Genomic DNA, 16783 nt, shown 5'->3' on the forward strand with positions numbered 1-16783 from the left:
GCTTCCGTTTCCAGCAGTTGGATTGGTGGCTGAAGTTTGGCGTACGATTTGGTGACTGTCCTGCAAAGATTAAAACAAAATATATTTGTGACATGTCGAGTATCAAAATTCCAAAAGTAACGAAATTTCCTATTTTGGCTCTAATATTTGAGTACAATTTTATAGTTGTGTGTTCCGCTCAAAATGTTGATGAATTTCTCTTTAAAGGTAGTGACATATTCAGTTAATTCTATAATCCTGCCTATAAACACTACCACTGTTCGCAAACTAATCAGTAAGTGTGGGATATGATGTAAGAGAGTTTTATTGTACACTAATATGACAAGTCTAATTCCAGAATGTAAGTACAGCACGAGATACGGGCATACACATGCATGCACGTACAAACTTGCATAGAAACAAGTAACATTCAAAAACAAGAAATGCCTACGTGGAACAATAATAATTTATGTCATCATATATTTACTGAATGTTTTGTTTGCAGGAGAGCCATATTGTATATCGTCCTTTACTAGAAAGCCTACAAGGGGAAAATTTTTCGCACTCAATATTTTTTATAAGGAAACATGGAAAATCACCCAATGACGCAGTTGAATATTACAACATACAGCAGTAAGGATTCCTGGCATTTTTCCAGCCAAGCGGCTACCACAAGTAACAATAATTTGTTGATAGTCGAACGCATTTGTAAACTGAGACACGCTCAAACAAGGGAAATGAGGTGGGGGATGAAGAAACTGTCTTTTGGAACCGAACACAGTGAGTCATCAATAGCTTGCCTTCCATTCTCGCAATTATTCCCCCACCCTCATAACTTCGCCCATACTGATTTATTTAATTATCTTTCGGCTTGTTTTATAATAGCACTAGTATTTTTCACATCACATGGACTTTTCTAGGACTGGATTAATGCCCTATTAGTTCACTTTTTAAAATTACTAATTGAAATTGATAATCGATGACGTATGTATGGTCGTCAAGCCATAATAACTTCCAATTACTTACATACAAAAGTAATAACGAGTATCTAACTTTTCTTTAATCTGTCCGTAACACTAGGCGTATATATATTATTTTCCTAAAACAAATCCATAGAAGTTAATTACTGGACTGAAAATTATTTATATGAAAAATTTAAGCCTTTCATTAGACTCCGAACGTAATAAAATGCTAATTCTAAATGTTATCGTTAAATACAGTTCGCAGTTTGTGTAGTATAAAGCACTGGCTACTTACTCCTCATCAGGATTCAGAACCATATTTTCATTCTCTGCGTTGCTTTATCTTGGTAAAGAAAAATGAGCCGTCAAGTTAGCCGTTTGGGGATCAGTTACTGTGCTGCACCATATTCTTCAACTCTTCGGATTTTTCTAAAAAATTTAATGCATTGTACAAACTAATTTGTAACATATGTTTCTTAAAATAGTTTTTAGCCGGGTTTGGAATTCTCCGGTGTTCTTTTACATTAATAAAAGAAAAATTAATATCGGTATCGCTATATCTTACCTTTGTTTCTGGTACTCCATCAGAGCTGTTGCTCTTCTTTTCTTCCGTTTCGCACTTAAATAAAGTCGCCCTAACTTACCGATTCGTTTGTCTTGCTTTTTTTTCATGCGTACCGACTAACAGATAATTGCGTCTTTTTTATATTATGCGAAAGCTCACAAACAGCATTAACGAACCATTGAACGAATCAACAGACTTAAAAATCTTGTACAATGTAGGTTGCTACCGAGTGAAGATTCTTTTCAAGCTACTCGCCATGATAGTCCAGGAAAGATATGAAAAAAACATGGACAAATTGCAAGAAAAGTTTTTTTTACATCAAAATTCACAGAAAAATTCGTAGAATAACATATCCAAAATCCACCGAAATCCACTTTCTTTTGGTAACTTTTTTCCGGGTTTTGTTCCGGAAAAACGCGAAATAAAATAATAACTCAAAAACGGTGCATCTGACGACAAAACCTGTAGAGACAAAAATTAAAGAACATTATCTTTTCCATAACATATCCAAAGTTCCAGAAAATCATCTTATAAATTCTGCTTCGTTTTCCGGGATTAGTCCCGGAAAAAATATTAAAAATGAAATAAATCGAAAATTGTGCACTTTACAGTATAATGGGTTAGGAAAAAGATAAAGTAAACAATGTTTTTCATAATATATGAGAATTTAACACAGATCAACATTTAATTGTTTTTTTTTTGTTTTCCAGGAAATGTCCCGGAAAAAATTTATCGAAAGAAAAAAAAACGGAAACCGTGCACCGTACTTCAAAATAAATCGTGAATTAAATTAAGGGCAACAAAATTGCATTATATAATTGACCTTTATCAAAATGTGCTTAAAATTTATGTACTATTGTCCTGGTATATGTAGTTACTATTTATACGATTGAATTCCCATTCCCTTGTACTGAGTGATTTTATGTATCCATGTGTTATAACTCTGCAAACGATAAAATATATAAAATTAAATTAAATATGTCATTGACGGAGGATATTTACTTCATCAGTTACCTTGGTCCCATACTGCAACATACAACGAGATCGCTCAGCTGTACGTGAGTTTCATCTTGAAAAATTATGGATTAGCAACTACTGTATTTGATGGATATGGGAAAACTCACAGTACTAAAGACACAGCACATATTAGAAGAGCAAGAGGTAATGCATCACCTGTAGTTGAATTCACAGGAGAAATGCAGCTATCACTCCGTAAAGATATGTTTTTTTTTTGAACGAGCGAAATAAAGGACAATTTTTAAGGTTATTAGCAATACATGTACGCGAAGAAAATGTCCTGTTGTCGAAGCACCAGGTGATGCAGATATTTACATTGTCCAAGAAGCTTTAAATGTGCAAAAGAACAATTGACAATAGTTATAGGAACAGACACAGATTTACTTGTCCTTTTACTCTAATATTTTGGCTCACAATCACATAACTGTTTGTGTTTAAAAAGTGAACAAAGGCAGAAGAAAACATATCACATTAAGGAGCTAAAGCTGAAGCTCGGTGATGAAATTTGTAGTAATATTCTTTTCTGTCATGCATTCATGGGATGTGACACGACATCACACATCTATGGTATAAAGGGGAAAATATTGGATCTTCTCCAGAATGACAGTGCCTTCAGGCAACTTGCGAAAGTATTTTCAGATAGCATTCCCAGTGTGTCAAAAGAAGACACTGTAAAATCGGCAGAACAGCTGTAGTACGCCTGTACGATGGGTCAAGAAGTGACACTTTCGACACTTTGCGTTGTAAAGTGTTAAGTGAGAATGCAGCTACTAGTTCTAAATGTGTACAACCAGAACAGTTACCTCCAACTAGTGCTTCAGCTCGTTTCCATTTCTTAAGGGTTTTCTATCAGATACAAGAATGGAAGGGAATTAAGATGAATCCAGAAGAATGGGGATGGAGACAATTTGCCAATTTCGACAGACAAGCCAACAGTTATGGAATGCCTTTTGAAGGTAATCAGGTGCACTTGCAACGAAGATGGTTGCGGTGCATCCAACTGCAGTTGTAGGAAACACGGCATCCCATGTTCTTCGGCTTGTGGAAACTGTCATGGATCAACCTGTAAAAACCGGCGCGAATTACCTCCCGAGGACTGCAATTACTGTGACGGCTTTTTAGGTAGGGTGTTCCTACATATCCATGCAAATTAGCCTGTTTTCCTAACCAAATACAATGATATTTAATGCTGTGACCTTATACTTGTAATATACCATTTTGTTCAGAAAAATATAATCTTTTCCAATATAGATTCAAATTTTCATTTTTCTCATCGAATAACTAGAAAATTATCAACAAATTGCTTGTTTTTACCATTTTTTTAAATATATTTTGCGTCACGATTTCCAAAATATAAAACTATATTGGAAAAACTGCATTACTTTTCTCGTCAGATTAATAATCTGGAAGCTGTAGCTATCATAATTCTCGAGAAAATAGGCTAGTAGTGGACGCATGTATAACTGGTTTTAAAAATGGGTATATAAAGCTCTTAAACAGGATGATTCTATTAAATAACATTTCGAGCTGATATGCAGGTTATTTTCCGAATTTTTGGATCAGTTTAACATTAATAGAAATATAAAATCACGCTGATGTTTGTTTAGGTAACCTATATTTTAAATTAAAGTACTTATGTATGTTACCTAATGCATATTTATTCAGTATTGTGTGTTACAGAGTGCATCCCAATGTGTGTATATTTTTCTATTTCTTCTCGATACAGGTCACTGGAAATCTTGTGTAAATTTAATTGTATGATATGTTTTGTGAGAATGGACGTGTCAAATTTTTCTTTCAAACAATAAGCAGTTGAAATGAGTCTGATTTTTTTTTGGTAGATTTCAAAAACGTTTTAACACATCACTAACTGAAAAAGGAATATAATTTAAGTGACTTTAAAATACTTGTATATTATGGAAATTAAATATAGTTCGGATCCGACAATTTTACATGGGATACAATGCTTTCTGTTATTTTGCCTACATATTCAATACTTTTTCCGTGGCCGATCACAAAATAAAATCTATATACCAGATTTCAGTGAATTTAGGATCTGGTATAGGAAATCTTGTGTGCTTCTGTTTGTCCCACCGAAACTTTTTCAATACGATGTTCCGTTTTCGTTTTATTGAATTTTTAAAGATTTTCCAGGACGAGTCACAAAAAAAACTATATACATATGTAAATATATATTTATATATATGAGCAGATTTTGTTGAAATGAAATTATATTTAATACAAAAAAGTCTTTAATTTTAGTCACGAATTTCTTTGACGTACGATACGTTTTCGTTTTGTCCTTTTTTTTTTCAGGAAATTTTCTGGAAAACCAAAAACCTATTTTGTGTTGATTTTTGTGAATTTGCAATATACTATGAAAATCGTTGTTTACTTTAACTTTGTCCTGAAACATGCTGTAAAATGCGCCATTTTCAATTTATTTCAATATTTTAGGTTTTTCCGTGACGAATTCCAGAAAACAAAACAGTAGTTATTAATGAATGTTTGTAAAATTTTGATATGTTATGGTAAATTTGGCTCTCTTTAATTTTAGTGTCTATACCTTTCTTCGTAGAACGCACCGTTTTACAGTTATTAATTTATTCCGCATTTTTCCGGGACAAATCCCGGGAAAAACGTTACCAAAATAAAGTGGATTTCGGTGGATTTTGGATATGTTATTCTACAAATTTGTCTGCAAATTTTGATATAGTAAAACCTTTTCTCGCAATTTGTCCATAAATCGACCCCTTTTTCTCATAAAATGCCTGGACTATGAATCCTTTAGAGAAATGGTGTTGCTGTGTAGCGGGAGGAGGAAGAAGGGAGGAGGAGGTTTATCACCGTTACAGATCAGCACTTCCCCTACCGCGGGCGACGTTGAGGCGTGTCAGTGTCATCCCCACCCTGCTCGTCTTCCCGGAGCTTGGCGTCAACTTTCCCGTCGAGCAGCACAAGGCAGACACTAAAAATGCCAAATTAGCCAGTTTTCCTAACCAAATACACAGATATTTAATGCTGTGACCTTATACTTTTAATATACCATTTTATTCAGAAAAATATAATCTTTTCCAATATAGATTCAAATTTTCATTTTTCTCATCGAATAACTAGAAATTCGTCAACGAATTTCTTGTTTTTACCATTTTTTTAAATATATTTTGCGTCACGATTTCCAAAATATAAAACTATATTGGAAAAACTGCATTACTTTTCTCGTCAGATTAATAATCTGAAAGCTGTAGCTATCATAATTCTCGAGAAAATAGGCTAGTAGTGGACGCATGTATAACTGGTTTTAAAAAGGGGTATATACCACTCTTAACAGCCAAGCATCAGCATAAGAATGGCAGTAAGCTCCGGCCAATTGTAGCAGACCCTTAACCCCGGTAGTATCGCTCCTGTTCCTGAAGTTTTCCAGCTTATTAAACTGGCTTCATTACACTCCCCAAAAATGTTTTTTAATTCATTCTTACCCTGTTATAAAGTTTCAACCCACATATTCAAAATTAAAAACATTTTTGTTTCTTCAAAATTATCTGTTCTTGTGTAAGAACACGGTTTTGTGTCCATTGACGTAATAGTTTACATCAGTGGTTGATAGAGACCAGTCAGAAAATAGCAATCAAGCAATTTGCTTAAAGCATACAGTGAAATATAATTTACATTCTTATTTAATAAATGCTACATATTTCCTTTATGTATTTTGCCTTGAAGTATACTTAATAGGAACATGAAAGTGATTACTTTCTTTGATTAGTAGTTCAAAATGGGGGAAAGTTTTCTATGGATATATATGGTTTTGAAATACCTTTATTAAGTGTGTGAGGAGGACCTTGGGAATTTGTTCGTATATAATATAAATACAATAAGAACTACAACGTATTTATATCCCTTATTAGCAAAAACCATGCAGTAATTCATATAAAATTTGTATCATTATATTGATAGTTTTTTTATTATTGAGTCAAAAATAGTTAAATTAAATTAGTTAATTATTGAATATTTGTATTTTTGTCTGTTCGTTTGTTCGAATATCGTTCAAAAACTACTGAACCGATTTTGATGAAATTTTTTTTTTAAAAAAAAAGCTTATGGTTATAATTGAAAATTGGTGTATATTTTATCTCTCTACGATGATGGGAGTCGGAGATATAACAATATAAAACCACATTTTTTTCACAAGCAAGTTCAAACACTATAAGGTGAACTCCCATTTCTACCAACGCTCACCTCTACCAATACTACTACGTACCAAATTGAAATATGCTTTATTTACTCAATCACAATAAATAACTACTTCATGATTCAAGGGGACACACCGTAGTATATGCTTGGATGCATTGATACTAATGTCTGGATGACCTGGAAAGTCTGCAGTGCTGTGTCGTGATTGCAGGCTCCGACACTCGCAGAGTCCGTCCCGGCCCTGGCCGAGAGGCGCCGGCCGCCCCCCCGCCGCCCCAGCCGCCCCCGCCGGCCGGCGGCCCCCGGGCCTCGCCCCCTCCCCCGCCCAGCGCTCCCCGAGCCGCTCCCGGAGCCTGGACGGACTGCTGGAGCCCCCGGGCGGCGAGGAGGCGGCACGCCTGCTGTCCGAGTGCCAGCAGTACCTGAGCGCCAGCGAGCTGTGCCAGCTCCCTCCGCCCCCTCCCCCCGCCGCCCCCGCCGGCTCCGACTCCGACTCGGCGCCCTCGTCGCTCGGCGACCGGCTGTCGCCCAAGCGCAAGCGCAACTTCATGGACCGCTGCGTCAACAAGGTGCGGTCCTTGATCCGCAAGTGAGCGCCACCCACAGACAGTATTTATTTTTTTATACCTGAGAAACGAAAGTGAAAACCGAGCCAAGTGACGATGCAGGTGTTTTGAGACCTTTCATGTCTTACTATGAACATGAGCACTTCTGCACCGAACTGTTAAAAAAAAAAAAAGAAACAAAAAAAAATTGCACTGATGTGAAGTGTATAATTTTGTATGAACGCAAGCTATTTTTCTGTATTGTAAATTTTATAGGTCTAGACTGTACATGTTAAGTATTTAACAATAACCAAAAATTATTTGTATTTTATTTGTATTAATATTTAATTGTATTTTACCAAAGGAAAATATAAAGAGCTATAATACAGATATGTGCTATCGTGATTTTATCTATTTTGGTATATATTATTTATCACTTGTAAATTTTTAATAACCTTAGGTATAGATATTTTGCTTACAATAATGTTACTTTTATAATAGCAAAGAAACTTTCACTGTTATTTTAACTGAGTTCTTACAACACCGCCATTTGTCAAAATCATACTTTTCATATGATATTATAATTAAAAAAAAAAAAAAAAGTAGCACAAATTAATAGAAATGAAAACATTTATTTTCTGACAGTTATTGGAGTTGAAAACGATACATTGAGATTTAGAGTACTATTATATACCCCAGAATTACCATAAACCACACTTAAGATAATTGAGAATGTTTGCTAGAATTATATTATTGTAAAATAAACATATAATGAGTATATTATAATATGTGTGGCATCTTAAAATGTTCAGAAAACAATTAAGTTTTGGAATTAGCTTAGTACACGTCAATATTGGTTTAAATTTTTCTTACAGTGCAGTAAGAACTAGTAAAGTGTGTTGACTGAGGTCAACTTGAAGAACGCACGAGGGATCCAACAACATTAGTACAGGACTGGGGCTCCTGCGGCAGATTCAGGGTTGAAGATTGAAGATTGGGTTGATGACCGACCATCATGATGTCACGGCAGCCTTCGTGGACTCTAAATTACTCGTAAAATGACTCAAATTTCCATATTTTGAGGGAAAATTCCCTTTGTAGGAAATATTTCCCTTTTATTCTTTAAAAAGTCAAAAATTCAATATTTGAAAAACCTCAAAAGATATTTGCCTTTGAAAGAACAAAATTTCCCCATAGAGGCTTAAATTCCTCTTCAACAAGCCTTCAAAAAGCTTCTGGAGGTAAGCTTTGACCTTGACTATAAAATTGTAATTCTTTAATTTTTGACCAAAAAAATTCCAAAAAATCCTCAAAATTAAAAAAAAAAATTGTTTCTTTAAATGTTTATTATTTTAATCCTTCTCAGTTCTTGGCGAGAGAAAACATATTTATTAATAAAAATATTTTTAAAATTCTTAACATTTTAAATAACATTTTAATAAAAAATCTTTCTTACCTCACACCTGCTATCTTGGATTCTAAAACGTCGCACTTTTCATTACGGCCGCCTACTAGAAAATCCGTAATTTTCATCAGAAAAATCGGAACAATTTTAAATTCCTAAAAAAATCAATTTTTAAAAAACTTTAATAAAAATCGAACTAATGTCATGGGGTCCTCGGTGATATCATTGGATTAAAAATGGTGATGAATCCTTTCTCCATGGAAGCCACTGGCCAACTGAACTCTTGCCACTAATTCTAAGGGAGATATTACATCAGCTAGTATGATGTCATAGCAGCCATCATGGGTACGCCATCTTGTTTTTGTCTGCTAGAGATCACCATCTCATTTTCATCTGCTATTGTGCGCTGCCACCATTTTAGTTTAATTTTTTTCACGATATCGTGCATCTTGTCAGCCGTATGGACCGTGATCTTAGAAATTCATAACAATTAATCTATAAATTCTGAGAAAAAGGAAAAATCATCAAAAAAATCACTTGTTAAAGTAATGATTCACCGGATCGAAAACAGTGTTTGATTCTATCCTTGACGGATGCAAAAAGATAATATAATTAAAATTACCATTAAAGTGACAGTTTAGAGAAAAACAACATTTTTACAACTAAAACATTTCTACTCTACTACAGGAATACTTTTCAAAGTTAGCAATCTAATAAACATTTAGTTCGTCAGTGGCTTGAACTGACTAATACTCAGCTCCAATTCGTTTACTGAAGACGGAGACCAGTCAGATCCTTTACTGACATAGTCTTCCTCTTCCCGACAGAGTTTCTCGGTACTGTGTTTAACAGACTGCTTTACGTCGTCAGAAATGTAAATGAGATTATTCATAGTCTTGAAAGCGCACTTCTTCTCTTGGTCCTAAAATGGATATGGTTTACCATACACACAGTCCAGCCACAAGTTATATTTTAAAGGTCCATACGTTGCTACTTCATCCGTAAGCTGATTAATTATGTTATGCTTGTGACATCGTCCCAGGCTGCGCCCTTCTGAGCCCGATGTGCCACCACCTCCCCCCTTACACGCTGCGAGCCCCCTCCTTCCACCACCACCCTCTACGACCCCGGTGTTTAACCTCCCGCGGAAGTGTGTGTGTGTCGGCCCGCACCCACCGATGTGATTTTTTTTCCTAACCTAACTAAAACTAAGTGTATTTTGGAGGGGTCCGGGTTAGGGAGGGACCTAGGTGCGTCTCAGGCCGAAGCCTATACGCCTAGTCATGCTGGGATTAGCCATGCAGGAAGAGGGTCGCATGCATCGTGTGCTAGGAGGGGATTGGCCAGCCATGACTAACTCCCCTCACTCTTAAATCTAGACTATAACTAGATATAGGTTGGGCCCAGGTAAAACCTGCATAGACACAGGGAAAACCCTGGGCACATTCATGCGGGATGCAATTTGGCATGCATTACGCGTAGGAATTTACAGGAGACAGAGGATGGTCTGGATGAAGTGTTGGACAGAGTAGAAAAGAATCTACCATGCGGGGGTTGGACACTTGGACTCGTGGTCCGCTTTGCTTTTTATCCAGGACTGGATTTAGTGGCCAGGGATGCAAGCGCCTCTGGTGGTGAGTGGTTACACTGACCACTCACTCCGCCGCCAGTCAGCACCTAAAAAACTAAGAAACAAAGACAGAAACACACCGATGCGATGTCAGTGCTCCGCTCCCGAAAGTTGCCGAGCGAGAACGAAGGGTTAATGAGTCGCGAGCGCTGCGAGAGGAAGGCGCTTCATGCACCTGTCATCGTTTTTAGGAGGTTTTTAGTTATACAGGGGGAAACGGGCCTCGCCACACACGGGCTATGTCACGGCCCTGAGAACAGAGTAGCCGGGTCCACATGCCCGTTATACATGTGGTGGCGCCCTAAACTTCGACGAACACTTCAACCCCCGTTGTGGTAGCACTTGATATCGTTAAGAAAAGTAAAAATGTCTTTGGACTCACTTAGTCTATTTAGATACCTATTAGTAGTCTTTCAACATTCTACAAAATGCAGGTTGTGCTAAGTGGAAACCATTATCATTTACCTGTTATGCACCAAGCACTGTCTTGGGTTTAGTGTCATGTCCAGGCGTCATCGCAATTGGTTGCTGCCCATCTGCTTCTGTGCTTGTATGCATTACAAGTCTCTAATCCAAACCGAGCAGTCAAAATGTCTGCAGGTAGTTCAACATTAGGCACACGGACTTCATATTTAAAGTTCTTTGTGTGTCATCTCAAATTCCCAATACGAGTAAACCATACATGGCACTTATTGCAGCGAAACTACATACAAGAAGGATTCTTCATGCATTTACTGTCTTAGTGCATCATCGGCAAATGCAAACATCAAATCGCAGTAGCTGCAAGGATGTCTAGTTGATGAAGGCAAACATTTCAGGTTCGAACCAGATGCTGATGTAACTGCTGTAGTACCAATCCCCACTGTACTATTATGCACATCAGTGCAGCACTGTTGCAGCGAAACTACTTTCTGACTAACAGCAGGGCCTTTGCATTCCTTAAAGTGTTTTTTCAACTTATCATCTCTTGTAAATTGCTTCCGAAACTTTTTACAGCTAAAAATTTTGCGAGAAAGATTGTTAGCACATTCTCTCTTCTCGTGTCGATGAGAATTACTCTTTTGGAGAAAATTTTGTCACAGTAACGACACAGATGCTGGGAAATTGCCAATAAACCTTCAGTAGACATTGTTGATGCTAGAGGTACTGCAGTCATTCAAGTCTCCTTAGCTGGCAAAACATCAATCAACGAGGTTTCCTCTGCAGCCAGTAGTAGTATGATTTGGAGACTTCTGGCGCAACATATTCTTATGGATTATGATTTGGTAGCTTACTCAGTTGTGGCTTACAAATCGGAAATATTCGGCCATGTTCTGGCGTTTCCGTGGCTCGTTGCCTACAATCAAAACCTAGTCGTCATGATTTGGTAATATTTGTCTTTTTTTTTATTATCCAAAATCTTGCCCGATGGTTCGCTTGTTGTGTCACTTGCGAGGCGCAATACCGTTGTGAAAATTCATTTTTATATTTTTCTCAGTATTGGCCATTTATACTGTAAATATCATTTTGTGTTAGTTCTTATGGTGATTTATAAAAATATTGAAATAATTAAAAAAAATTCTGTAGGTATGCGGATTCGAACCCACGAGCTTCTGATTACCAATCCAGTGCTTGCACTTTATTTATATGCTGTGTGGCCTACAGCTGTGTGCCAACCGCCATCAGTGGCGTCTCGTCAGGGCAAGCAAGGCAAGCAGTGCTTGCCCAGGCAGTTTCCAGACATTGTATTTTTTAATTAAATATTTTATTCAGAATAGTATTTTACTTTGGCTCGTGCAGTTAGGTGTATGTATTTTTTACACTATCTTCTTGGGACCCAATACTGTGCGCTGTGCGCTATAAAAAAAGAACTCGTTGACACAAAAACATGCTGTTTTAGAAGCGTTGCTAGGTTTAGAAGCGCTGGTAGGATCGCTTTCAGCAGGAAGGCTGCCGCAGTAGTTTCCTTTCGGAAGGGGGGTGGCATGGTACAAAGGTTCAGGGAGGGGATTGGCTGGAAAAATACGCGGTAGAAGCTACGAAGGTAACGCTTTCTTGCCGAACTGGAGCGAACATGGCCGAAGCAGACGGTGGAATTTTTCCGCCGACTGCTTCGGCTATGTCCGGTACAGTTCGGCACGGCAGGTGGCGATGTCGCGTTTCAGTCGGCGGTCGTCTCTCGGGGCGCGCGCATCTCTCCCGCGGGCTGTTGGCTGGCAGTGCGTGGGGGATTTGTGGGCGTACAATGATACTACACTCCCACTTAGTATATAAGTAATGTAGAGTAGGTATTTTACTATCAGAATAATGTAAGTCAATCATTATTTTTCAAAAATAATGTATTTAAAAAAAATGTCAATTTTTCTACCTGTGGAATAGTCAATGTTCAGTTAAGAAAACTACTTAAATAGCACCATTTTGTACCTTGAAATCCATATTTTCCCGGCGGAGGGCCTCCAGACCCCCCCCCCCCCCCCCAACCTCATCATGTTTTGATGTGAACGGAGTTATTGCTTCCCCTCATGTAAACCTCACGCCTCGCCACTGACCGCCATACTGACATTCCTTTCTTATTCGAAGCCTTTTATTATGACATCATCAATCAATTTTCCATACGTAGTGACGTCCCTCGGCTTGAGGCCCCCGGTTCCCTGCTTGCGTGAATGTTCAGTTATGCCCGTACTGCTCTGCGGAGAGTGGGTCCAGGCCAACGTGGCCGGGACCGGGAACTGCGGGACCTGGAGGGAGGAGTTAGGTGGAGAGGAATATTGATAAACTGTTCCAATAACAATTCGGCATTGACGATTTCACGAGCCTCTTTTATTAACGATTTACAGCCTGCCGCAGCCTGGCGGAACCGTCGCGGAACAAGCTCCCTTCCCGCGGCGACCCGGACTCCTGTAACACCGTACGGCCCGTTATGACGTCCTGGCACAGATTGAGAGTGGTTATACGTAATACTAATCCCGTTTAAGGTTACACCGTGAAGAAGCGCAGTGCGCGCGCGCCCTGTTACGTAACGTTTCGTAAGACGGTAGAAGTTCTGAGTCCCGTAATTGCACGTCCGCGGTCTAGAACACTCTGCTAGTAACGTCACTCGACGACTCGTAAATTCAGTAACGCGGCGAATGACTCGCGGAAGCAGCTTGACTGCCGTATCAACTCGTGAACTGAAGACGAAAGGTTGGCCACAAGCTCCAGGTACGCGCCTCGCGAGCTGCGCGGAGCGGCGTACACGACTGTCCTCGTTCGAGCCCTGAACACGACTGACTCTCCCCGCCCGCCCGCGGGCTGCGGAGAGGGGAGGGGAAATCGGCCGGCGTGGGAGAGGTCCCGTCCCGCGGCGCGCCAGGCTGCAATTACATACTAGCATACTTGAGGAAACACAGAATATTCACAGCTAAACGAAACATTAATCACAACAAGTTTACAGAATTAATAAATTATAATACAATATTTACATAAGTAGGTAATTATAGTATGTATGGGGACACCGGTGGGTGGTGGGGGAGCCGGGGAGCCACGGCGGCCATCTTGGTTTACGTCACTTCCGGCGACCATCTTGGATTACGTCATTTCCGGCGGCCATCTTGGATTACATCACTTCCTGCAGCCATCTTGGATTTGACCTTGACCTTTGAACCCGGAGGCCATTTTGTTTTTCTAGAACTTTCCTCCATTTTGTTTTCTAGATCATTCCGCCATTTTGAGTTTCGTCCGCCATCTTGAAAATCTTTATTTATTATCCGATTTTAATGAAAAAAATTTAAAATTTAAAAAAATTAAATAATCAAAATTTTAAAATAAAATTAAAAATATTATTTAATAAAATTTTAATTAAAAACCTACGCATCGAACACCCCACTCCTCTAAATTACAAATACATCATCTAGCACCCCCACCCCTCTGTTACAATGACATCGTCATCGAACACCCCACTCATTCCTGTTACAATTTTTCGTTACATCCACCATCTTGGAAAATCATAATTATTAACTTAGAAAATCAGGAAAAAAAATATACCATCGTTGTCTGCTGGAGGCAGCCATCTTATTTAGTGGAGACTACCATCTTGATTTCATCTGGTGGGTGTCGTCATCGGTTGTAGGTTTCTAAAGTATGTTAGTGTATGTAAGGTCGAGTTACAATTCTCTACCAACATTGTTATGAACCTTATAGACCAAAATCCACAGAATCCACAAGATCCACAAAATCCACAGTCACTTTGTTGTTGTAACCGACATTTTTTCTTAAAGTCTTATCACTTATAGGTTTTAACTAAAATATATGTTATCAATACTGTCGTTGTGGATGCGTTAGTTAAAGTAATGATAATTTAAAAAACATTTATTACTCCATCTTAGCTGACCAGAAATTTTTCATAGTCCTATCATACATGTAAACATACTAAATAAATTAATGTTTGTGTACTCGTGTTTAAAACTGCATGGAAGCAGATATTTAGGTGTTTGTGTATAATATCATTTCTTAGTGTTCGTGTTTGCGTTCCTGTGTTTAAAAGCTGCATGGAAGCAGATATTTTAGGTGTTTGTGTCTAATTACATGATCATTTTACGATATCAAATTAAGTATAAGTACCTTGAGGAATATAGGGCATTAATTTAAAAAAATAATAAGCGATATGTAGGTAAAATTATATTTACTGAATCAAAGAAATATATTGTACAAAACAAAACCCTCAAGGAGAGAAAAATATACTTGTCAAACGAAGCTATAAAAAAAACAGAAACTATATACAAAAACGAAAACTGTTTACAACAAAAAGACTGGAACTATACAACAGATAATTCATCTCCAACATAGCCGTGGGGAACCGTATGGATGCCATCCTCACATATTTGGCGCTTATCATCCTCCCATGTTATGGCCAGCTTATTTGTGCTCTCGCTATAGAGCACCTGCTGCCTCGAGCGTATGGCCCTAACTGCTACTCGTCGTGTGTGGTGATCGTGCAGGGCATCCAGGTAGTCACTGAATGTTATGCGGTTTTTGACCACACAGCGCTGGATACCCTTGGCCTTCTTCTCAACTTTGTCACCACACTTGTATGCATACAGTTTGGCCCGCAGACCGACAAACTCACTCATCACTTTCCCCCCACACTCATCCTTAAACTTTCCGACAACCTTTTTTTTGATGGGGGAGAAGCAAGGGTGGTCGGAAGGGTAGCAGCTGGTGTCGAACTTCTCCATGAGTGTAGGATCGGCTTTGAGGTCATGGTAGAAATCATCGGTTTGTATCTCGTATACGAAACTATCGGTGTCCATGTATGCCAGATGAATGTTTTCTGCATATCTGGGTTTCATTGTGCTGTAATGGAAGTCGTACATGAGTGTTTTTGAGAGATCAAGTACTGCGAGTCCGGCATAGATTGGCTTATCGAAAATTACGGTCTCATGGTTCAGGTGGACTAGAGTCAAGTTCGGTTCATACATTGTGCGGTCCTTGAAGGATGGACGACACACCAGTTTCTTGAACCGCTTCTCGGAACATACCAACTCCATTTTGAGCCTCCGCCTCTTGTTCTCCATCAGTTTCCCGAAAGTACTGTTTACAGCGAGCTTAAAGAACTCCTTCTCGAATTCGTTGGCTGCAGCCTTGCGCTTATTGGTGTTGAGCTTAATGTATGGCTCCAACCACGCCGACTGCTCAAACTGGAGGACTCTGTGTACCTTAGTAACTATCAACCCATGTGATACTGCTTGCTGGAGGTTTCTGTAGTGTACAATGTAATGTTCCTTAATTTCTAGTGTTGTCATGAGCTTTGATTGTTTGGAGCCGGGCGGACATTGATTGATGGGGAGAAACGGAAGGTCTTTGTGACTTTCGTGGAGTTCAGTAGGGTACTCCACGTCACATTCGATAATGTACCCGATAGGAGAATTTTCTGGAATAGTCATGACATCAATAGATGTGTCTGACCATTTGAAATGTCGAATCGGAAGCGACAGCGACATCGCCCACCCGTACAAATTATTTGCATCAATGTACTGTAGATATGTGGATGGCTTGGACACATCATGTGTCTCAGGAACGTATTTGTTGTTACCCACACAATGACGTTTGATGCTTTGCGCTACACCCCCACGAATACCTGCTTCCACAAACATATACATATCGTAATCTGTCAGAAGCTCGAGTTGTACTCCTGTGGTGCGAAGCATCGCATCGAAAGCGAACCCAGGACAGGAAATGTAGTGTGACGGGTCTAGACTGTACGTCTCCAAGCAAAGACTGCGAAAATTCTCGAATACGTCCGCCAAAATCAGGACATCCGTCTTTAGGTACAAGTCAGCGTACTCCCCCAAAGTAGCACACTGAAACTTGTCCCAGACATTTTGTGCGTGAGCGTAATCCGCCTCGGAAATACCAGAATCAGTCAGAATATTAAAGAACTCATCGATAGATGGAAGACTAGTATCGTCTAGTCGAGCAAAAGAATCAACGAAGTCGTAGGGGAAGACTCCCTTGCGAGTAACCAACTCCAAC

At 38.9% G+C, this 16783-nt stretch overlaps 1 protein-coding gene across 10 annotated transcripts in view; it reads left to right on the plus strand.

The window, feature by feature from the left end:
- LOC134541656 (NAD(+) hydrolase sarm1) overlaps positions 1-7029 on the plus strand; it is a 568468-nt gene extending 561439 nt beyond the window's left edge. For 4 of the 10 annotated variants that reach the window (XM_063385250.1, XM_063385254.1, XM_063385251.1 and 1 more), the window contains one exon: positions 6926-7027. The gene's annotated coding sequence lies outside the window, so the exon portion shown is untranslated. Of the gene's footprint in view, positions 1-6925 lie in introns of all 10 variants that reach the window. The other 6 variants (XM_063385247.1, XM_063385248.1, XM_063385249.1 and 3 more) reach the window with 3 other exon arrangements.
- Positions 7030-16783: the final 9754 nt, after the last annotated feature.

This window comes from Bacillus rossius, assembly GCF_032445375.1.
Source record: "Bacillus rossius redtenbacheri isolate Brsri chromosome 4 unlocalized genomic scaffold, Brsri_v3 Brsri_v3_scf4_1, whole genome shotgun sequence".
Classification (NCBI taxonomy): Eukaryota; Metazoa; Arthropoda; class Insecta; order Phasmatodea; family Bacillidae; genus Bacillus; species Bacillus rossius.